Source organism: Anser anser (genome assembly GCF_964211835.1).
Source record: "Anser anser genome assembly, chromosome: 11".
Classification (NCBI taxonomy): Eukaryota; Metazoa; Chordata; class Aves; order Anseriformes; family Anatidae; genus Anser; species Anser anser.
In genome coordinates this window covers 8,832,033-8,855,860 of record NC_139732.1, presented here as the reverse complement: position 1 = coordinate 8,855,860, position 23,828 = coordinate 8,832,033, and the positions used below count along the sequence as shown (strand labels likewise).

Sequence of the window (23,828 nt, the reverse complement as noted above, 5' to 3'; positions counted from 1 at the left end):
ATTCTTTTTAGTAGTAAATTCTTCATCCTCAATATAATTTTTGTTGTTGTTTTGTTTTGTTTTTTTCCTCCCCAAACTAAAGAAAATAGAACTGCTTTACAAATCATTCTATATTATTTGGGTAGACTATGAAAAAAACATGAAAGCCTAAAAAAGATCAAAAGTTTATTTATATCACTGGAGTATTTCTAGTGAAAAATCCTTTGACAGATCTCTGGCAACAAAAAGTTGCTTTAGCAAACTTATCCTGATTTCAGCATTACTCTAGATATTAACAGTTGAGTTAACTACTGATGCATTTCATAATTTATTCCTGCTTCCTGGTAATGCAATGTCTTGTTGTTGAATCATGGGTATGTGAATATCTGTTAGTAGGACAACATCTGAGGATAAGGGGCACTTCTTCCAACAGAAACATCAATGCTTTCCAACTTGCCCCTGGTCAAGAAGGTTCAACAAGTGAAGTAATAACATTTATTCTGTGTGCGAGAACAAACAACTTTTCAGTATAAATACAAAGAAAAGTCCTAATAAAATAGGAATTGTATGTGAATGGGATTATCTATTGTGCCTAAAAATTGAGCACCTAAGCAATGACAGAAGGCTTCCTCTATAGTCAAGCAATAGGAAGACATAGCTCCATGGGGCAAAATACCCCATTTCAGCTGTGAGACACACATGGATCAATTTCACAGGTATTTGTCTTTAGTGACTAATCTGTGCAATGGACCAGAGAAGCTAGATCCTTAACTTGTACATGACTAATGTAGATGAGATGAATCCTATTCATAATTGATGATGTAATAATAACATAATTAGATTAATTGTGATATGTTTGTTATAATGCTCTGTGGAAAGCAGAAATAAAATGCAGGGAGACAATAGCGTTGACAAGACAAGCTAAAAATGGTGGAAATAAGAGCACAGGTATTAAAACTTAGTAATTACACAGATGAAAATAGTTTATGAAAGAAAAAATTGAACACAGATTAGCGGTTGTGTGCTCAGATTGGGGTCCAACTTTGCATTTGCAATGAGAAAGATTAACGATTTTGAAATGTGTAGGAAAATTACTGCAGGACCTCCATGTTGTATCATCCAAAGGCGATGTCCTAGACTAATATATAGTGGCAATGTTCTTTGGGCTGTGCCAATTTTACCAGCAGAACATCTGCGGCTTTGTGCTGGAGGCTGGGTGCTCTGCTCCGAGACACCTGGATAGGGCATGGAGTAGGATGAGGAATGCTTGCTGCTGCCTTCCAGGCCCTGTGCAAGACTGGATGTAGGTGAACGGGTGAGTCTGAAGAAATCTCTGCTAGAAATACTGGTCAGCATAATTTAGATTGCATGGACCTCTTCTTAATGAGAATGGTCAAGGTGGGCAGAGTCAAGGAAGTGTTAGTATATGAAGCCAAATAGTGCCTGGACTATCCCCAAATACATACGACTTACAGGAATCAGGGCCATGCTAAACAATTAAACTTTTTAGTGCTATATAATGATATTGCCTTGAGGGGTCTGGGTAGTCTTCATTAAAGTCCCCAAGTGTAAGGATCTGAGATGGAATCCAAAGCAAACATTCATTTCTCATCAACACAAGACTGTAGGAGCAACATCATGGACTCATGCTGCATAACCGAGGGGTATTGTCCATTGTGCATTCACGATGCACGTAGTGGATGTACACTTCCTTATTGCAGTAACCAACTTTCTAAATACCCAGCACAATAAATCATTTCATTTCCTTGCTGCAGCCTGTGTTGCAACATATCAAAATATGTTTTCTCTATGCCCCTTCTCGCCCCAGGCGAAATCCTAGAAGCTCCATGGCCTTCCCGGAGGAGCTGTTCCCAGTCACTGCGATGCTTTTTACTGACCGGAAGGAAGAATTATTGTGGCTATTAAGATAGTGTGGGAAATTCAGTTGTTAGTATTCTTTTTTTGAGGGTGGGGATTGGAAAATGTAGAAATACCCTGTGGTATTTCATCAATGTTTTATATAGTAACACATTTCACAAGAAAGTTTTATTTACTTAGGCAATTAAGAAGCAAACCTTCCTGTTCTGTATTTGGCATTCTGTCCTAGATCCAAATGCCTATGGCAAGTTATGGTCTGTTTTAAAACACAAAATCTAAATTGGAACAGAGCTCAGTGCACACCTGCTCATCTCCCATCAGATGGGCAAGCAGTATGCAAAATGCAAACTGCAAGCAGCTGTAGTGAAGAAAAAGCTAAATTGGGACATTCTCTACTTACAGTTAGAGAAGTGACTAAAAGAAATAGAGGAGATGCACAAAAGCCCTTGTATTTCATACTTTTCCAAGTAAAATACACCTTCCTTGGTACAGCGGTGGCAAAAATAAGCATAGCAATAGCCAAATCTCGGGTCTCATCTGTGACTGGTTGGGAGGAAGAGGCTTCATCACTTCTAGTATCCCACTCCACTTGCGACAAGATCTTTGTTCCAAAGTTCAGACAGTGAGAGGGGTTGATACTGTTCGATAATTATATTGTGTAGAAAGACTGGAGCTCCTTGATGGCTTATTTCTTTGATTTGCAGACATTGTGATTATTGCATTTTGGCTGCAGTCCAGCCTTTTCATGCGGGCTTCAGCAGCAGTGAAATTAAAGCTCCAAATTGTCAGTTTTGTTATTAATAGAGAAATGCCACTTCTCTGTAGCTTTCTTTGGTATGGCTACTCCCTTTCATCATGGTAAATGCCATGCTCTGGTTGCACCATTGGTGAATACTAAACTGCAGTTGCTGCTTATTTAGTGAGTGTAAAGAAATGTTTATGTTCATCATTAATTCCAGATAATTATTGCTATTAGCTCATTTCATATGTTCTGCAGGCAGTTGTTAATGGATAGGTAAGCACATCCATTCGTACAATTACTTGCCTACCTTATAAAATTAAAAGGTTTTATCCTCCCATGCAGTACTACCTTTAGTGTATTATTTTATACAACTTATAAACCTTTTATACAACCACTCTGATTACTCATTTGCTTAATGGATTACAGGCAGATGCCAAACCTGCTTTGCTTATAAGTATTCCAGAGTTCTACAGCTGATTTTTTTTAATGACAAAATATAGTAACTTTTTTTGCCAATTGTTCATTTGTAATGAACAACTGGCAAATTTGCCAATTACTTATGTAAGCATTAATAACATTTTCAGAATAAGCAACGTTGCATGTACATTTTTTTCAATCCCATTTATGCTCCTGAAAATTTTGTCTTATAAAACTTATTCCCAAGATATACTTTGCTGCAACAGAACCGCGTGGGAAAACCGATGCTGACTGTTTTCCTGTCATTCCCTTCTCGGAGCAGTTGAAAGGTTTTGCAATGATAATTTTGCTTACTGTCTCCTTTGTTACATCCAATAAAACACAACAGTCGGGGGGGGATCGGTGCATCAGGTTGCACGGCAGTGCAGGTTATTGCAGCTGTAGCTAGTTTTCACCAGGTGCGAAAATGAAACGCGTTGCATTTCTTCAGGCATTCTGTATTTTACATTGGTAATTAATCTGTACACGTTAGTGAAGAGAATGAAATTATTTTGGCAGTGTTCTGTAAGAGTCAGAGCACCACCTCCCAGTATTTCTCGTCGTGAAGGATCAGTATGGGAGTCTTGTTCATCAGAAGGCAAAACAACAAAGTAATACCTAGCGCCTGTGCCTTGGGCTTGCTGTGCAGGACGGCACTCACTCGGCCCTTTCAGTGCACCCTGTCCTGGCTTCTCTGGTGCCCCTGTGCTGCGGGCTGTTGGTGGCACCGCGGGGTGAGTTTGGCGCCGCTCATCGTGGCTCTCTCCAGAGCTGAAGGCCTTCCAGTCATGCACATAGGCTTGTGTAATGCACTCGTGCTGCTGTAGATGAGAAATGAACATATTTCAAACGTGTTACAACTAACATGTACGTGTCCCAAGCTGTAGGAGCTCTTAACACTTTATGGCCTGTAAAGTTCTCTCTGTCGCTTTTAGAATTACGGCAGAAACATGTCATGAGTGTCCCTAGGTTGTTCCCTCTCTGTCCTCGTCCTCCTGAGCTGGGGCAAAAGGTCTTTTGTGGATGTTTTTTTCTGAAGACTAGCAACCAGTTGTGACCCAGGCTGAAAAGCCTTTTTTTTGTCATGTTTTGGCTCTGCAGACTAAGTTCTTAGAAGTGAGGAAATTCTGGATGTTTGGTTGTTGTTTTGTTTTGTTTTGTTTTGTTTTGAGAAGGGGTACTGAAGAGAAAAGCGTGTTTTGAAAATAGCACAAATACTAGAACTTGACAGAAACATATTCTCTCTAATGGTCTTCCCTCTCCTTCTCCCTTGAACTCTGTAACAGTTGGATCAAATAAGCAACGCTATATTTATAGTCATCTTTCTTTAGTAGCATGAATCCTGAGGAATCCAAAAGGAGCAGTCTTCTAAAGGCATTGAAAAGGAGCTAACATAATTGCCTTTTTAGAACATAACCAACATGCAAATAGGTCACGTTAATGCAAGAAAAAAAACTCACTGTTTTTGTGTATTTGGTTATTGACTCTAAACTCTTACATTATGATTTCATTTACATTTTAAACAAAACACCCAAGTGCATAGTGATTCCTGGCAAGATAAGAAAGGCAAATGAAAAGAATTGATTAGTAGAAGGGGGTTTTTAATACACGAAGTTTATCAAAGGGGACCAAACTGAACCATGCAATGTTCATTCATGTTTTCAACTTTAAGCTCTCATTATGTGGTGTAAACTAATCTAGATCTCTCCACCTGGCAACTGTGAGGAGAAAGAGGCAAGCAGTCCAGAGCATTATCAGTCAGCTGCAGCCCAGTTAAGTACTTCACTGTAATTAGTCTTGAACAGCGTTAAAAATTACATGCCGTAATTGAAGGAGAGGTGATTTCCACCGTAGTAGCCTGTTTGGTGAGTATGTAATTTTATGAATATACAATTCTTGCTTTTAGGCTTAATGCCCACAGTATGAGTCCCTGTGCAGAGGTCATGGGTTCTCTCTGGTGTAACTCTGCACACTTGCCATGAATTCGGCGCTGCTACCCCAGTGCAGGGCGCCTCGGGATCTTACCAAGTCTGCACGTATGAACACTGTTCTGTATGTTGCTCCAGCTGTGTAAATCTGAACTATTAACATCATTAGTGTGTATTTATCACTGCCAGACTAAGAAAGCTGTGAAGAAACAGCGATGGTTGAAAGCAGTTAATTAATTAGCTTAAACGCAAGATTGCAGCTTATCTTAGCGCAGCTACATAGGCAGATGCAGGCTGTAATGCACCTTGTTCTTTCTCTGTCCTGCTGGTCCACATTGCAAGTCTCAGAGGAAGGGACGATCACACTCCCAAGAGCCAGTGCTTGCTCCGATACATCCATGCAGTATGCGCAAAAATGTCTGCGGCTCAGACATACTAGAAGACATTAGGCTGCGACTTTGTAAATCACTGTTAGAGGGATCAGGAGAAAAATGGGGTAACATCTGCTTAGGCAGGGGGAGTTGGAGAGCCATGTTCTCTCCTCTCAAAGGTGGTGAGGAGCTGAAGTGCCTCTGAAGAGCTCAGGAAATCCATTCTGTGTCTGGGGCATCCGCTTCCCCATCTAATTTTAGTTTCACGTATAATCATTTAGTAAAGTGTCCGAAACTGTGGCAATCCATGGCACCTGGTGCCCAGCCACAGCTAAAAACTGGCTTCCTTGGTTAATTGTACAGACCAAAGGAGATATAAGACTATATTGTGCATGTATGGATGGATTTTTTGGATTTACGTAATTTTATGGATATTTTTCTTGAATTCCAGGAAGAGCGTAAGGTTCTACAAACTTACAGGAGAACACAAATAGTGTGTTTATAGCACTGACTTGTATGGCCTCACTTACATGCTTGACTCCCCTCTGGAGGTCTTTACATTAACTTCACAAAGAAGTTAGTTTCCCAAATTTGGGTTCTAGGAATTTCACTTCAGTTGACACTAAAATAAACTCAGAGAGATGGTGTGAAACTTCTCAAAAGTAGGAGCTGCTTTGGAAATGCTTACTGTTATCCATCCATTCAAGTACTTGGCATTGCAGTAGGAAGTGCCCTGTATTTGATAACATTTTCATATTCATGTAGTATCAGTAGGAGTAAGTGGAATTGTTTCTGTAACTCCTTAGAGAGAAAAATGACAAAACTGCTCCTTACCCCCCCGCCCCTTTTTTTTTTCTTCTCTAGAAAGCTGTGTTTAGGTTGCTGTATTTCACTAGAATAGTTTTAGACATCTGGGCTAAAGGGCATCCATAAATGACTACAGTGTTTTATGTATGTATCTCTTGTGTGGAATGAGTCTTTGAGCCTTCTGTAGAGGTTATGATTTCAGGCATCATAAATGGTCACTTTGATATTATCTCGTGTCTGGAAATTCATGTTTCAGCACTAAGGTATCACATTTCATATTAAAAAAAATATATATAACATTTTGCCACCAGAGTTAGGTTCAAAATGGCAGCATAGAATGAGTGTCGAGGTTGTATCTTTGCCTGTCATACCAGCTGTAACACTTGTCAAATAACACAGATGACCCTTAAGTATCTGCCAGGTATCTCAGGTCTAGAGGGCAGGGTAAAGTACTGAATATCAATTTGGAAAAAATGTTTTCTACTTATTGTTTTTTTACTGAAACAATCAACCTACTATCAGAACAACCTAGAGACAGAAAAAAAAGCAAACCACAGGAAGAGGCACTGCTTTTGTTCTTTTTGTTAAAAATAAATCCAAGACACACGCTTTTGTCATGGCAGGTTTATTTCAAGAGTAACACCACGCTGTCATTGTGCTTGCTACCCATTAGAAAAAGAAGGCAAATTAAGTGACAGACAAAAGAGAAATGTTAATTAGAAAGTTCTATTTATATATATCATGTTTAACTTGTAGGATTGCTAAATATTTTCAAACTAACAGACCCTGATCCTGCAATATTATGGTATCTGACTTACAAAATGAACAGCAATCTGTTTACAAAGCACCCTTAATCATAGGCAGGCAGAGATCATATTGCTTTCATATTTCTGAGGAAAACGATTTAGATTCCTTTTGTTGTTTTTATTTCCTATGGCAAATATAAGCTCTGCAGTATAACAAGGATATTTTCCCCTTTGGTCATAAGCAAATATTGTTCTTTTACAATATGTGTCTTCACATGTGGGGTCACGGAGGAGCAGGGAGAATGCTAAGTTGCAATGCAACAATCTGAAAGTTTGATAGAAAGCTATTAATGCAGAGAATAATAATATCTAGCCCTAGGTATTTGTAAATTATACACAAGCAATTTACATATAATTTATGATTCCTGGTCTCATGTTACTACAAAACTTGCAGTCGTGTTTGTAGAAACACGGTGGTTGCATTGGTGGGATAGGGCTATATGTATGTGTCTCCATTTGAGCTCTATTGCCAGACGATTTCTTCTCCCTCCTCCTTGCAGTTGAAGCTAAAGACGTTTGCACCACCGGTGTCCTTCCCGTGTGAGCGCATGGGGGCCTCTCCTCGCAGCCACGTTCTTTCCCTAACCGCACAGTATGCTTTCTGTGCTAGGACGTTCCCCTTTGACTCAGCCCTGCTCCTAACTCAGAGGATGGTTTCTGAATTACGTGTGTCATGTTATCCTTGTGGTGGGTTTTCATCTCATCCTAAATGATCACAGAAGGGAAAAACAGGAACTGTGTTCAGATACAGGTACTTTTCACAGGGGATTTGCGTGGTGGGTCGGACGCACACATCTCTCTGTCCCGAGCAGATGGCTGGTAGCAGGTGGTGCAGGGGCGAGGGGCTGCCTGTGGCAGGGCTGGAAGCTGCCCAGCACCTGCCCTCCTTGCACCGGGGCTGGGGGCTTCAGGCTTTGCTGCTCTGCACTGGTCTTCCCTGCTTCTGCAGTTGGACATCCTCCCCACAGCACTGAAATGCTCTTAGCCTTTAGTGCAGCTAAGAAACGGTGGGGGGAATATTTGTAGAGGCTGGTTACAGGCAGTCAGAGGTCTTGACAGTTTGTATTTTCTTGGCACACTTCTTTCTTTCTTACTTGCTGCCCTTTTTATTTCCACAGACAGGTTTCTGTTTGGGTCACTGTCCTTTTCACTTGGATTTTCTTTTATAGAGTATTTCTATTCTTTCTCACAAGTATGTAAGAGTAGAGCAACAAGTTCAACAGGGTGCCCTGAGTACGCCTGGAAGAAAGATGCTGCTCTTTGATGTGGCTGGTACCTGATTTGCTTCAGGGAGCGTTGCCATTACCTGGACACAAGATCTGCTCCGCGATGTCGCCTCGAGCCATCGGCTCCTAGGATGAGCCCTGTGGCTGGCCTCTGCCGACACTTGAGGGATGTCAGACCTTGATGGAGGAAGCTTTGTGGTAAACGGAGTTTCTGCTGAAGGCTGACTGTAGGCTGCAAGGTGTTGCTGAGGCACAAACGAGGCCTTGAAGTGCTCTGAATCGTCCAGACACCTGGAGGCCATTGCTGTGCTGCAGTGCTGGAAGCTCTGTGGTGCGTGAAGGGGTCTGAGAGGTTCGCTCTCTGCTCCCCTTGCCTGTACTCTAGCATCTCGAGTCCTTATCCTCATGGGCCCAAAAGGTCCATGCAGCTGTAACAAGGACAAAGCTGCATTTCCTTGGTTTGTGACATGACAATAGTGCTGCAGATAGGATCTCATAACGCCAGTGAGTATCTTATGTTGCCATCCACACTGACTGACATCTAGCAGTAGTGATTTAGACCCTCGCAGAGTATGGAAGAGCGAGAAAAAATAGATAGTCAAACATGCAGGCCTAGTCAGATGCAAGTTGAAGGTTTCTGTTTGATAGATAAATTGAGATCAAGTCCAAGCGATTGGCCTCAAACTAATGCCCCTATAGCAAAGGAATAAAAATGAAGATGGAGATCTGCTCATGCGTTTTATAAAATTATTATTTATTAAATACTTTGCAAATGAGATGCTTGAGATACATAACAGCTGCACACTGGAGATTTAAATCTGTGGATAAGGATTAAATCATCTGGTAGTGTTGACATTACTGTTCTGGAGCTCCCACATAGCATCCATCCTAGCAAACCTTTTCACTGAAGAATTGTTTTCTAAGAGACTTCAATTTTCTCCTAGCCTCCTTTGCATTCTCTTCTTTTAATTGATACCATGCTCCGTGGTCAAGTCATGTCAAAGAGAACTGTGTGTCAATAGCTGTCTAACTGCTTTTCACGTTGTTGTTTCTTTCCAAGCCTGCAACTTTGGGGCTGTGTTGAGGCACGTTGTGCTGGAGGCGTGCCACGGCTGCTTTAGCCTTGGGTCGAACCCTCCGCAGGAGACTGCCAGGACTGTGATATGGATTTCCCTGCATGCACTCAGGAGCCAGTGTCATGCCATAAATCCGGACTTAGCCTGTTCCAGGACTGCGTCTGGGATCAGAGTTGCCCAGATTGTCTTTTCATGGTATTTTTTTTCCCAAGAGAAAAAAAAAAAAAAAAGCTTTTATGCGTAGTGTTCAGAAGCCTGCTGGCAAGTCACTTTTATTGCAAATCCAGACAAAATATTCACATTAATTGTTTCCGGAATGACAATCAAAACTTAACACATTGGGACAGATTGTTTCACTGTAAAACTTCCTGCTGTGGACCAGGGGAACCACTTAGGCCAGTCTGCTTAGCATCATACTGGTTTTCCAGAGGAGAGTAGTGACTTCTGCTTCATCACCTTGCACTTTTCTATATGAAAGCACTAGCATTCCTGTCATGGATTGAGTGCAAAAATCCTATGCAATCTTACGCTTACCTTACATAAAACCTTACAATAATCACGTCTCATGTTCACATTCATTCATGACTTGTATTCTGGGATACTTTTAGCTGGGGCGTTGCTCCTATAATAATCAAAACAACCAAAGAGGCTAAGAATTGTTGCTGATTTACCTAATTAAGTTAATAGGTTACTTAGGTTGAGTAACAGGTGCCTTCAGATTTCAGGGGCCTTTAAGAAGAAGCCTTTGAACTGTTTTTGTGGTTGAGAGGGCCATGGAAGCAGAGGGTGCTTCCCTGCAGGGCTGCTGGCGACAATGAGGAGGAAAGCAGTAGTGGCCAGGTACATGGGGCTCAGCCCTAGGCAGCAGGCTCTGGCCAGTCAGAAGACAGCACCAGGGAGGTGGCAGGGGGATGATGGTTATCCTGCTGTGACATCCTGGATGGGTTTCATACCTGTACTGAGAGCTGGGCATGAGCAGCGCTCACCTTCATACCGGGGGTTGACCTCACCTAGTTTAGCTCTGAATAAAAGAGGAGTAGTTGATCTTGACTATGTTTTTACAGTGACCTACAACGCATTGTGTCAGGAACATTTTGTTCCTAATACACAGTCAGAAAAACTTGAGCATGGAGCTCTCCTGCCTTGGATGGGAGCTATAAGATGCTAGCTATGTCTCTGCTGTTCAAGCTCTACTTGCCATAAACTAGAGGGAGACAGAGCTGCATTGTTTTACGCTCTTTTCTCTTACAAGAGAAGAAAAATCTGAAATGAAAACAGTTCTGACAGCCTGGAAGCTCATACTGTTGTTATTAATGGGCTCTTTGGTAATAGAAGCGGAGCTCGGAGTGCCAGATACACCACAGCCGTGGAGAAGGATGCAGGTCTTGGCTTGTAAAGGTGACAGGAAGGTACAGCGGAGGTTACTGGCAAAAGAAGTAAAATGCAGCTTAAGAGCTCAACTGCTCAAGTCTTGTTTAATTTTTTAGTTTTATCTTTGGTTTTGGTCTCTACACTAAAATCTGCCTTTACCTCCTAATAAATCTATTCAGTTCCTTACAACATCCATCTAAAGAGTCTGAATTCTCATTTGTCCTTTTGCCCTCCAGCTCTGCTTCCCCCGTGCTTACCTCTCCTGCCAAGAACTTCAGACTGCAGGAGGAAAAACTGCCCATGGAGTTGCTCTGAAATCACACAGGCCTGTTCCTCCAGAGCACCCAGGAGAGGGGAGGGAAGCTGGCATGTGCGTGACGGCTCTCTGACATTAAATGTGGGCACCTGTTGAGTGCCTCTGGGGAGGAACCTAAAACACAGAATAAGATTAAAAGAAGAAAAAAAAAGATCTGCAAAATGTGCAAAGTCTAGTGAAAGAGTAAGTATTTTGTTTTGAGCCTATAGTCTAAGAAAAGTTAGGAGGGACTTGCTGTTGTAGCCAAAACAAGGTGGTGTCCTTACAGTGTGTATGTTTACATGTGGGTGTTTACTTTTACCTGTCATTTTCCCATTATACAAAGGGGAATGCCAGCGCTTTGTACTTGCTGCAAACCACGTACAGAGAAACAAAAAAGTCTAGTCATCACAACAAGTAAAGGCAGTTTCTCTTTACACTGTTTATTGCTTTCTCTTTATTTCCTTTATTTTCTTTTTTTCCCCTCCCTTTGCTCTTTGATAAGATTCCCAGTGGGGAGAGCCTGGTGTTTGCTGTACATAGTAGAGGACAAGGACAAAACAGGGTGAAGACCTTGCTGTTGTGTGCACATCTTTTCAGCTTGTAACTCAGCTCCTCAGCTACCTCTTCTGAGTCCAGCTTGGAACCATTATGGAGTAGTTTTCTCCAGTGTGGACTAGCTGTTAGCATGAATAAGGGCTGCTTGTTCCAGCCTTGGTGCCAGCTGACCCACTTTTTTATATCTTTATTTTTGGTAATACTGTCAACATCATAAGCCGCTATTTTACTTCACTTCTTTGCTTTTGCAAAGATGGCCAAAACCAGAATCTGAGCACCCAAAGCTCAGTATATAATGTGTTTAGGAAACGTTATTGTCTTCATGTTACAATTGGGAAATGAGAGCACAGAGGGATATTGTCACGTAGACGTGACCTAAGTGACTTTCCTAGGGTAGTGCAACATCTTGGTGACACGGAGAATTGAACCTGTGTCCCCAGCATGTGCTGGCATGTTGGCACCACCTTTTGTGTGTGTGTATGTGCATTGGTGCTGCATATCCGTATTTGGCTTTTCTGTTGCTGAATATCATATTTAACCTGCTTAAATATATGTGTTTTCTCTAGCTTTAGAAGCCAGTGGGGACAGGAAGATGAGTTAAGGCTGGTGATGAAGCACGTTTTCAAGGGGATCTTGAGCTTTGGGTTGATTTAGTCCAGGCACAATTCACTTTGGATCAATAAAGACTTGAACTGAATGGGTGATGGAACATACCTTTATTAAGAAGGAAAGTCAGCTTTTCTCTTTCAAATGGGTTGTTGATTTCCATGGCACTGTGAGCCATACAAACTCATAGTCCATCATGGAAACATTAGGACTCTTTCAAGTAAAGCCAGGCAGTTCTGCAGACACGGGGAAGGGTAACCCTGATAAATAACAAGGACTTTTTGGTCAATGTTGGATGCTTGCACCCAGCCTTTAACTAAATCAAGACTTCCATGGGTCCCCAGGTCACGGAGGAGTTTTGTGGCTATGGAACAAAACACTGTGGATGAACATTACTCATTTCTTTTTCATTGGGTGATTCTCTTACATATTCATTTGCATTTAAAATTGGAGTTGAAAATAAGGCTTTTAGAAACTTTTAATTTCTATTTAATTATGAGAATTTAACTTCAGGGTCTTTATCTGATTTAAAAGAATAATTAAAATTAAGTATGGCTGGAGTGATTTTTCACAGTTTTTCTGCCTGTCCTTTAGGACTTAAAGTAATAGTAAATTATTTGTGGCTGGGGGTGATCTATATGTAAATTCCATTAAGAATGGAATTTTGTTATAGAGAAATTCAGATTATGAAAATGACATTGCTGCCTTGAACGTCAGTAGCTAATAAATGCATTGGTTGTTACCATTACTTCTCCTAATGTCCTCAATTAAAATGATTTAAAATAGTACAATAGATAAGCAAGATCAATTAATTTTATAAGATGATCAAAGGAATGTAGTTCTGCATTGTAAACGCTCTAAATGTGATAATGGCTTTATCAGGCGGGAAAATAATTTGAAGTAGCTTAAACCTTATTCATTTTAGCTCCAGGGGCTTTTATTTGTAGCTAATCAAATGGCCTTTTGTATTTGCTAAGGTAGAATTTTCAGATCATGTGCATTAATTTTACACAGTAAATTTCAGACGTTTTTGAAAGTAGCCAAAAAAAGTCTCAGAGATCTGTGATTATAGAATCCTGTATAATCAAAGAGGACTTGGTTATGTTGACGCTCCTGAGCAGGTGTAAGTTGTTTGCATTTACAGTTGTTGAGAATATTGTTTGAGTTCACATTACTGTAACAGCATTTATTTTATCAAGCTGTGCAAGATGGCTGCTGGGACCCTGTTTGTGCCCAGGTTTGACTTCCACGTGATAGACCTTTTACATAAAGGGCTGATTTCATGGACGTTCTTGGATACTTCAAATTAAGCCTGTAGATTAGGAAATGAAATATCTGAGTAGTATGATGAGAATTCATTTGTCAATAACACTGCTAAGCATGGGTTTGAAACCGTGGATGAGGGAATGCCGTACTGGTTAATATAAGGAGAGGGTGACAACCCTGGGAGATTTCCCCCTCGTTTCTTGTTGACCATCTTTTTGCCTTCAGTCAAATCATTTTGTCCTTGGTGTCTCATTTTACCCACTTTTAAAATCTTTGAGGAAAAGAATGTGCATATTTAAGGAGAATATTTAACTGAGATGTAAGGCACCGAGTAACACCAGAAGAAGACGATAGGCAGTGTCCGCCTTCTTGCTGTGTGTGGATACTAAGGAGTCTTGCCCTGTAGATAAGTGTTGCAAAGCCTCTGATGGAAATGTTTGGGCCCCTCTGTCATCTGTGTAATACCCGTCCTCTCATTGTGTCGCCTGACAAGATTTTATCATCTCCCTGCTGCCCGACAGAAGGCCCTAATGGGAGCAGGCCCAGGCTCTACAACTACCTGACAGGAAGGTGTGGGGAGCTGGGGTCGGCCTCTTCTCACAGGTAACTAGTGATAGGACTAGAGGGAATGGCCTCAAGTAGCAACAGGGGAGGTTCAGGTTGGAAATTGGGAGAAATTTCTTCTCAGAAAGAGCAGGGTTGCCCAGGGAGGTGGTGGAGTCACCGTCCCTGGGGGTGTTGAAGGAAAGGTTGGGCCTGGTGCTTAGGGACATGATTTACTGGTGACATTGGTGGTAGGGTAGTGTTTGGACCAAATGATTCTGGAGGTATTTACCAACCCTAATGATTCTGTGATTCTATGAGTTGAAGCAGTACTTTCTCTTCATGGGACGTAGACAGGGGAGATGTCTGAGGAGAGAGAGCAGCAGCTTTTGCTGTTCAGTCTTTGAGAGGTTGTTACTTTTCATTTTGATAATTTGCGCTTCAGAATCCTGCTGAACGCATGGGCCGTGCTTTGATACGTCATATTTTTCAGTTGTCTAAATGGGTTTCATGCATGTTTGGCATCTACATTGTCTCATCTCTAGATTAGTCTGTGATAAAGTAGTCTGCGGATATTTACATGGATTTATTTAAAACAAGCCAACAAGAGAATAATAATCAGCCACTGGCCTTTCTGAAGCGTAGACAGGGAAACAGGCAATGGTAGATGGGAAAGACGTGTCAGATGGCAAGAGAAACTCATTGCATGGGGGCAAAAAGGGGGCAGAGGGAACCATGGGATGGAGAATGTAGGGAAATAAGGATATATAGAAATATATAGTATAGATACACAGATATTGAAATAGATATATAGAAATATACTATATATTCTCAGCAGACAGTGCTAGGGTAGAGGGAGGAGAATGGCAGAAGCTGGTGTGAAATGGGAAGAGAAATGAAAGGAGCACAGGATGTGTGAGCCTGCACACAAAACCTGGGGCAGAAGGGTCACTGAGTGGGGGTGGTAGAGGAACAAAAGCAAGTCTTGCATTGCGCTCAGGATGCAAAAACAACAAAAAAAGGGCAAGTTTTGAAAAAATAATACTTTTAAATCTTAAATCCACTTCTGAAATACAATAGATGTATGAGCTTTATCTGTAAAAGTAGAATAATTATATTAAAAGGAAGCAGAGGCTTCCACAGAAAAGAGAGGGGTTCTTTCCAGAGTCAAGGACAGAGCCAAGAATAAAATCAGGATCTCAAAAAGTTCAGGACCAAAAGACTGGAAGAGAGAGCAACAGCCATCACACTATGTAGTCCTCTCCTCTACCTGTCAAGTTCCACTTTAACCTCAGGTTGGTTTCTTGCCCTCCACCCCCTTCACTGACAGCTGTTTCAGGATCTCACTGCTTTGCTGGTTAATGACCTTTTTCTAATTTCCAATTTCCAGGCATTTCTAATTGCTGATTTGTACTTGGTGCTTTCAATTAAGTGATTCTTTTTCCTCCCTAGAGCTTCATTTCTGCTTACCCCTCCCTCCCCACTGGCATTTGCAGATGTTATCCACCTTGCTTTGTTTGGGTAGGCTAAAAAAGGCAAACCTTTTTCATCTCCTCTGGCTTTGGGCTGTTTTCTTGATGTTCTTTAGCTGTTTTAGTTTGATGCCATCTCTCTAAAGCATGAGTGGCCAGATCAGTGCTCGGTGGTGCTGATGGGACTTTGCCGCACCCTCTCTGTCAAGGTTGGTGCTTTGCTGTCTATCAGAGATACTTTTCTTCATGCAGTGCAAAATCATGATTGTACTCTAAAGAACTCTTTTGCTGTTTTATCTTCAACCTTGATGTGGTTGGCCGAAAGGCTTATGCAACCTAAGATGCACATACACAACATTAAAGCTTTATAAGACTGTATTTTTATTTTTTATTTTATCACAATTAGATACAGTGGCTATAAGTGCCTTTTAGAATCACCAAAGTGTTGTTACTGGTGCAAAGTTTTTCTCTATAATATCAGTCTAATTTTCTCAGGATTTTCATAGCTTGCAAAGTAATTTTAGGCAGTGGTTGAAGTAGCCTGTGGTTAAAGTATGTTCTGGGGATATAGAGAATATGGAGTGGATTTCCAAAAAAAAAAAAAAAAAAAAGCTCTGGTTGTTCTCTTAAGCCCTCTATTGGAGCGAGCTGCAATGTAGGATATGGTTTCATGTGTTTATGTTGCCCTGGACCACAGTTAGGTGTGCAGTCATCTCAAGGTTATACTGGGGCATTATTTGTTTGTTTATCTCTTTACTTCTGGGTGGGGTCTTGCAATATTTCAGCTGAAGCCTCAGCAATGATGAGCAAAGTGCAGTAAGCACTTTCTGTGCCCCTACATGCTACACTCCTGTTAAAGTGTGCTCAACTTTTCCTTATTTTTCTTTAGTGTTGCTTCATAACAAGTAATTCATGGTTTTATTTGTATTTATGTTTCTTATGTATAATATTTTGCAGTTGTCTTCAAGTTTATGTGCATGCTCTCTGTTCCTTTATCTTTGTTGTTGAAATCATAGAGCAGAGCCAGGACCAAGGCAGAAATCTCCCTGGGATCGAACATAAAGCTAACCCGATAACCAATTCATTTTGTTTTATTTCTAATCAGCTGTGTACCAACCTTCTGTTATTTTAATCTGAACGGTTTCCTGAAGTTGTGTTGCAAGGCATTTTCAGAAGTGGCTGCCAAACGCTACGTTAAAGCCAGTAGCTGCATCTCATTCTCCCTACCGTCTATAAGGCAGAGACTGGTCAAAGAAGAAAATTATTTGTGGTCATATTAGTTCAAAATAAAGTTACGTATAGCCTAGCATTTTGTCTCGTAAGTAACAGTGGCCATAAGCAGGTGCTTTCAGAAAAGTAAGACCAGGGAACTTCCTCGCTGACTCAGGAGCTTCACATGAGACCTCATTCTATCTATTCTAGAAATCGTTTTATCAGTGGAATGGAAAGTGTCCGTCTGCTTTCTCTACCCAGAGTTGCAACAGACCTCTGGCAAAGCCCCTCACCTCTTTTTGTTGTGTAGTGGTGGTGGGTTTAGTTTTTAGCAGAGGATACCAGCGCAATCACAATAACCAGCAAATCTTGAACTTCGTTTGCTAGTAGTTCCCAACCTTTGCTTTTCTTTTTTGACTGCTACTAAGCACTGGGAGGATGCTTTTGTGGATTTAGCTATCGTACCACCAAGTTCTCACTCCTGAGCAGTACTGGTCAGATTAATTTCATCGTGTTTGTTCTGGAGAATCCCAGAGTGGTTGTTCTTTGTGCCCTTTTATTGCTTGCATTCTTAGAAGGTGGTGATTGGAGCCACTGTTGCAATATCAGACCTAGACTGACAGATTTACAGTTTCCTAAGTCCTCAAATATAGATAGACATTTCTTCATCTAGCCAGTATTTAGTGGTTTACAAGAAAACCTTCAGAACACGAAAAAAGAGCTCCAATATGTGGTTGGTCTGTCGAATAAGATGAGTATCAGGTGCCCGACCTGATACCGATTAGGGTGTTCTCCCTTATTTCTCAAAATGAGAATGTACTGTTTGGTGTGCAGGCTAAAGAAAGGGAGAGAAGGTAGGGGGTAATGGGGCTGAAGTGTAGAGGAGATGGGAAAAGTATGTATTGTTGCAGCATGGAAGGTATACGAGTCTTGGGGTTAATTAGGATTTTGCATTTGTGACTTATTGACAGCGAAAAGCCTGTTTCTTCCTGCTGCTCCCCAAGATGTTGATGCAACTACATTCCACTTATGGGTCATGCATGTGCAGATACATACGTGAGAAAAAGGTGTATCTACAGTTATAAGCAGATAACACAAAGATATATGGTAAATAAAATACACTCATAAAAAATGCTTGTTAATACTGGCTTGTTATCAGCTTTGCAAGCTGCCTGATGAATTATCTTCATAACAGGGCCCAGCCCAGCAAGTATTAAAATTTAGATCAAGAGGAAAAGATGTTATATTGAAATTGTTGGTTGCTCTGCATCTTGTATTCAAATTAAACCCTCTAATGCAATGACCAAATGAAATAAGCTTGGGTCAGTCACACAACTCCGGTATGTGTTGAAGCTGAAATACTGCACTTCATCTGCAGTGTAATTCCATTTGTGCTATTACATAATTAAATTGAGACTCGAATCATGCGTTTTAAAAGATTATGTGACCATATGTAGCTTGAACAAGGGCCAACTTTTGAAATAGTGCTCTTTTCATGATGCCTTTCTTGCATTTCTTGGGTTTTTTTTGGCACTTTTTTTTTTTTTTAAATCAGGACTGAATGTTGCCAACAGTTAATGAATTGATATGATCTAACCCCACAGTACTTCTTTATATAATTCAAAATCAGCTTTGGGAAAAAAAAGGTGGAGGAAAAAAAATGCTGTGAAGCCCAAAATGTGTAAAGCATGAAATAATGGCGTCCCCACTCATCTGGGAATGTAAACTAAAGCTGCAGAATGCGCTTTTATCAAATCATACTCTTAATTAGGTTTTAGCAGAATGCTTTATAGTTGAGGTTTTGTGGAATAATTTAATTACGAAACAGTACACCTGATTTTTCAAACTGAGCCAAATTATACTGCATGAAATAATCAGCATAAGCAACCAATTCTTACATACAAGTGCTTTTGGTAGGGAAAAATTCCCATCAAATCAAACTCTCTCACCCACCCCCTTTCTTACCAAGCCCATCACTTTACAAACTCCCTGGGGTGGGCTAGCACCAGGAATTGGGCTTCGGATGCTGGTGGGCAAGCTCAGCCCTGCTGGGGAAGTTACTCTGCTGCTGCCACAAATCGCATTAGGGCGATCTGTGCTTGCTGGTGAAAGTTCCTTGAATTCAGGTTATTTTTAATAATTCCCACTGACCCAAGTTCATGAGGTTTCAGTGCTCCCTAATTTGAGCCTGCCCTCCAGCCTGTGCACTGCGTGTAACTCAAAACCCGAGCTCTAGCGGAAGCCTGATCCTGCTCAGCCTCTGCAGGCGTTTATCAAAGCATGAATAGAAGTGGCATTGTTTGCGTGGCTTCTGGAGACTGACTCAGGGAGGAACTAGAGCACATCATCCTACCATAATATGCTAGCATAAGTCAGTGTTGCTGAGCAAATAAGGTGTGTTTGGTTTGGTTCAGTTTTGTTGTGTCTCGTCTGGCAGGGGTATTTTCAGCCAGGTGTGGCTGTATTCTCAGGCCTGTTCAGCTGGTACTGGTGTTTGCAGCGCTTTGAGATAAGCAAGCAAATGCCCCACACAGGGGGCAAAATTGGGGTGGAACAGGTGATACCACAGCTTCTAAGAATAAGGAACCTTGCTTTGGATTTCCAGTACTGCTGTGTCTGAGGAATACTGAGAATATTGGCCACTTCAGTGGCGCCCAGGGTAATGGGTGTGAAAGATTTAGTGGAGGAAGCTTCTATTCTGCCTTTCATTCTTGCTATAAATGTTACCTGAAGCCTACACAGGTTCATATAATAGCTTCTGATTTGATCCTGAGAAAGTTACAAGATAATAATACTTTAGGAACGGGTGGACAGACACAACAAAAACAGCAAAACAAGCCTTTTCTCATGCTGCTAATTCTGGACCCCATAACAGCGCAGTGAGCTCCATCACAGTTCAGGAATTGTCTTTCATTAACTTCCCTTGTCCTGCGTGTCCGTCCTGTAGACTTGCAGCAATCGAGTCTTCCCTCCTTCCAGGATGTTTTATTGCTGTATGCAGAAATGCACGACTGGTGGGGTACATATGTCTAAATATTTCAGTATTTCTTGGGATGAAAGTTAACCCAAGAGCACAACAGTAAAACACATTATATTCTTCATTTCAGGACAAGGTTTTTACCTGTAATTTACATGTTGATAAGAGAGAAAGTCTCTGCTGCTCTGGGGCTCTTTCTCCAGCCAACAGAGGCAAATGGGCAGGAGCCAAGGAGGGGGATGGGGTCTAACCCTAGGGTGACAGTCGGCCTCTCCCCTCGATGCCTGGAGCAGCTGCCCTGCAGCTTTGGCTGGAGGGGAGCTTCCTGCAAAGGAACCTCTTTTTATGAATCTAGAGCTCTAGGAGAAGGTGGCTACTGTTTTGTAGCAAAGTATTCAGCCACCTGGGGAAAGCTGAGCGTGAGCCATGTGCCAGCCTCAGAAAACTTGTGGAAATGCAGGGGGTGCTTCCACGTGAGGCCGAATTCTGCTCCCAAGAGCTGCTGTAAATTCCTGTTTGTTGAAGATCTGCTGGTGAGCTTGTTTATTTTGAGAATGAAAAACAGCCTCGAGAAGCACTGAATAGTGTGAGCATCAGTCTTTGGTACTTAACACAGTCTTAGCATCGGGAGCCTTCAGTGCTATTATTATACTCTATTTTGGCTCATGTACACTTTACAGTGATGGAATTACTTGAAGAAATATTTTCTCTTTAATTTATTAAAGTCCGCACTTGAAAGAAAGAACTAACTTTTTTTTCCATTTGAGTGAATGCAGAAATGCAGAAAGGCCATTAACAGTCATTTCACGTGCTTGGTGTAACCATCCATGGGTGGCAGCGGGGTGTGCACAGTAGATCTTATTGCAAGGCTGGGGTTTCCTCCCAGCATCCACTGAAACTTCAGCCTTTCCTATTGATTTTATAGGAACGTTTTCATAATTTAATTTCACCAAATTTAAGTGATTGAGTGATTACTGTTAGTGCTTGCAGCTTAAGACTCTTTCAGTGTACGGCTCTTAAATCGACTACAGATTCTGATAAACCTTTCTGTGCTATGCAGAGGAAATGATATATTCATGAATAAAACAGGGCAGCATATCACTGAAAATTGGAGTACATTTGGTGTAGTTATATATTTAATCTTAGCAGAGGAGAAGTAAGAAGCCTTCGTTGTTATGGTGTATTAATTTGCATTTACAGACAGGTGAAAAGCTTTTTCCTATTAGGTGTATGGACAAGGAATACCAGGTGAACTGTTTGTGTTCTGGGACTTTAATTGGGCATCACCAGTTGCTTGTTGAGCTGCTTTCCAGAGCATAGGTGCTGTCTAACCGTGGGACCTAGCTGATACTGCAGACGAGGCAATAGCACAGCCCGAGCTCACAGCTCCCGGTGTTGCTGCATGTCCTTTACTGGGCTGCACACCACTGCCCTCAGCAGAGAAGGCAAAGGATGAGGTAGCTGAAGCTCAGTCAGTAGTGGTTTTTCCTAAGAAGACACATTATTAAGAAATCAAAATTCAGTACGATATTCATGCTGTGGATACTACAAAACAATTGTTATTTTTAATTCATCCATCCTTTCTCTCCTGAGCAGTGTTGATCAAAGAAATGCTCCACACTTTACAAAGGAAAAAAAAGAAGTTTGTTCCTGGAATGTCAGCCTGTCCTAGTTCAGGTGCTGGTATGTGCATTGTTTCTATGCAGTCTGGAACATTAAAAAAAAAAAAGTCCAATTACATATTCATTACTCTTTTTCAAGATTGCTCTTGTGTGCATACGACTGTGTTAAGTATGTTATAAACTGATGCTGCTGAATAGTACTCTGGACTGTTCTGAAAGTTTCATAGCTGAATTTTCAACATTTTTGCATCCCACTAAAACCAAAACTGCCTCATTTTTCAATCTGCCGTTTGGGCTAGTTAGATTTCAGAGGTTTATCTAGTCATTATTGGTCATTAAATACAGTCATCATCATAAACGCCCCTCTGTTTCCGTTTACTCTGCAGAGGTCAAAAGATGAGGTTGGTTTATGAGCTTATTCTGCCATGTGTCACTATCGGCAGTACAATAGAACAGCAGGATGGAGAGGCAGCTCTCACCTCTCCATTTATTACTCTTGTCAACTTGGAAAGGATTTTTTACCTTGTGAAAGGCCCATCAGCAATGAATCAGTGAAGTGAAGACGACAGTTGATTTGTGAATTCAGATTATATAAAGTGACTAGGCTTCAGTGGACTGTGTAGATAAAGCAACTGTCATGATAAGGTGGCATGTGCAATTCCACAAAACCAAATTTATTGCACATTTGAGGAAATCATCCTATTTTAAAATGCCATAAATTTGAAATTGAATATAAGTTATACCCTTGAATTTTGATTTATATTTTGAATATTTTTAATGTGATGCTAAGTAGCATAAATTCAATGCTAGGAGTTTATGCATTTCTTTTTTAAGGGTCATTTTGACTTTTCTTCTGAATATGTTATCCCATTCCTGATATTTTATTCCAAGCAGAAAAATCATTTTATTCAATATTTAAACTTAATAAACACAATCAAAGATCAAGCTATGATGGTTTGAATAAGACAGGCAAAGTTTATGGAGAAAAGAGGGTGGCCAGTTTTCCTCCCATTACGTATGTATGTGTATATATTTATATATTATTTATATAGAGACACACACACACATTAGTAGCAAATGCTGTGTTTGTTGTTGATCGGTATTCCTGGATCATTAGAGATATAAATGCCTATCAAGTGTTTAATGGAGGAAAGTGAATAAATTCATGGCCTCGCAGAGCTCATTCGTTTGACCTTTTTGTAGTGTCAGTCCTCAGCTCTCTCAAGGCTTTTCTTTGCTTACAATTGCAGATTCCTTCAACACTCCCACTCTCTAAACTGCTCGGATTTGGGAGTGGCATCTCACACTCCACATCATGAGACTTTTCAGTGGTGTTGCAAAACTCGGAGGTTTTGGAGAAGAGTGTTTTGTTTGGGGTGGAATGCACATACAGACCTGCAGAGGCTGATGCGACTTAAAGGAGAGCAGGTCCTGGCACAAGACATGAGAAAATACTGTGCATAACCACCCTCTTCTTGGTGGATATACAAAGTGCTGTGGAATATCCATTACCAAAGCTGCAAAGTGCTGTAGGATTAGGTGAGGAATAAGCAGTATTTTCAAAATGTTTCATGACAGCTTTAATTTAAAAAGAGTTTCAAATTAAGAACGTAACACCTGCTGGACTGGATCAGCCTTGGATAGTCTCTGACATCGGTCCGCACCACGTGCTTGCAGAAAGGTACAAAGAAACCTGTAATAGACAGCTATGGAAAAAGTGTCAATTGGGAGATTTTGTTCCTAAACCAGTGCAGTTAGCAATTGGCTTATGCCCTCAAGTATGAATTTTAGTATCACTTATAAATGTCTTTTTCCTTTTCCCTCTAACGGTGGATGTTCTTATTATTCACATAAACGTCTAAGCCTTTTTGAATCCTGCTAAGCTCTTGGCTTTAACAATATCTTGTGACAATGATTTCCACATGTAAATTTGGTAGTATATAAAAATTGTATCTCACCATAGATTTGCTGCCCTTAATTTCACTGGGTACTTTTTTCAAAGGTTGGAGCTTTCAAAAAAAAAAATAACAACTAAAAACCAACAAATCTTCATGAGGCACACACAGCTACAGTAATGACTTTAATATGTTTCATTATTTATTTTTCTTCTTGCTTTAAAGTCACGAAACAAGGAAGTTCATAGGGTCTACAGGCCATCTTAACACAGACCCTTATTCTCTTACAAGACATCTGGGCATATAATGTCACTTCAGAGAGACGCCTCCTCTTATATCCCAGTCCTGCAGAGCTGAGCAGAGACTTTCTGCCTTAGTTCTGCCTGTTTTGTTGATTATTAAATTTTAGGTTTCGGCCTGGACTTTAGAAAGCAGCGTACTTCAAAGAATTGTTGGTTTGCATAAGCGTCCACATGTTTGGACACTTACCAAACACATGGGTTTCTCTGAATTGCCTCTTCCCATAAAATGAGATGGACATCTTGAGCAATCAGATTTTTCCTGCGATATTCTTTGATATCAGCAAGTTATAATCTGTAAGTCAACGTGAACAAAGATTAGTTCAAGGGTGGGTGTTGTTTATCTGACACCTTATTTGAGAGACTTCTTATTTAATTGCTAAATTGGCCTCTTATAAGTTAAGTAAGTCTGTATCTGGCAAGGATACAGCTTGTCATATTTT

General features: G+C 40.9%; 1 protein-coding gene across 5 annotated transcripts in view; it reads left to right on the top strand.

Annotated features, from left to right (window-relative positions):
• Window positions 1-900: 900 nt before the first annotated feature.
• LOC310905613 (uncharacterized protein) overlaps window positions 901-23,828 on the top strand; it is a 140,362-nt gene continuing 117,434 nt past the window's right edge. For 2 of the 5 annotated variants that reach the window (XR_014589160.1, XM_083852140.1), the window contains exon 1: window positions 901-1,294. The gene's annotated coding sequence lies outside the window, so the exon portion shown is untranslated. Of the gene's footprint in view, window positions 1,295-10,037; window positions 10,110-10,876; window positions 11,140-14,103; window positions 15,590-23,828 lie in introns of those variants that run through there. The other 3 variants (XR_014589162.1, XR_014589163.1, XR_014589161.1) reach the window with 2 other exon arrangements.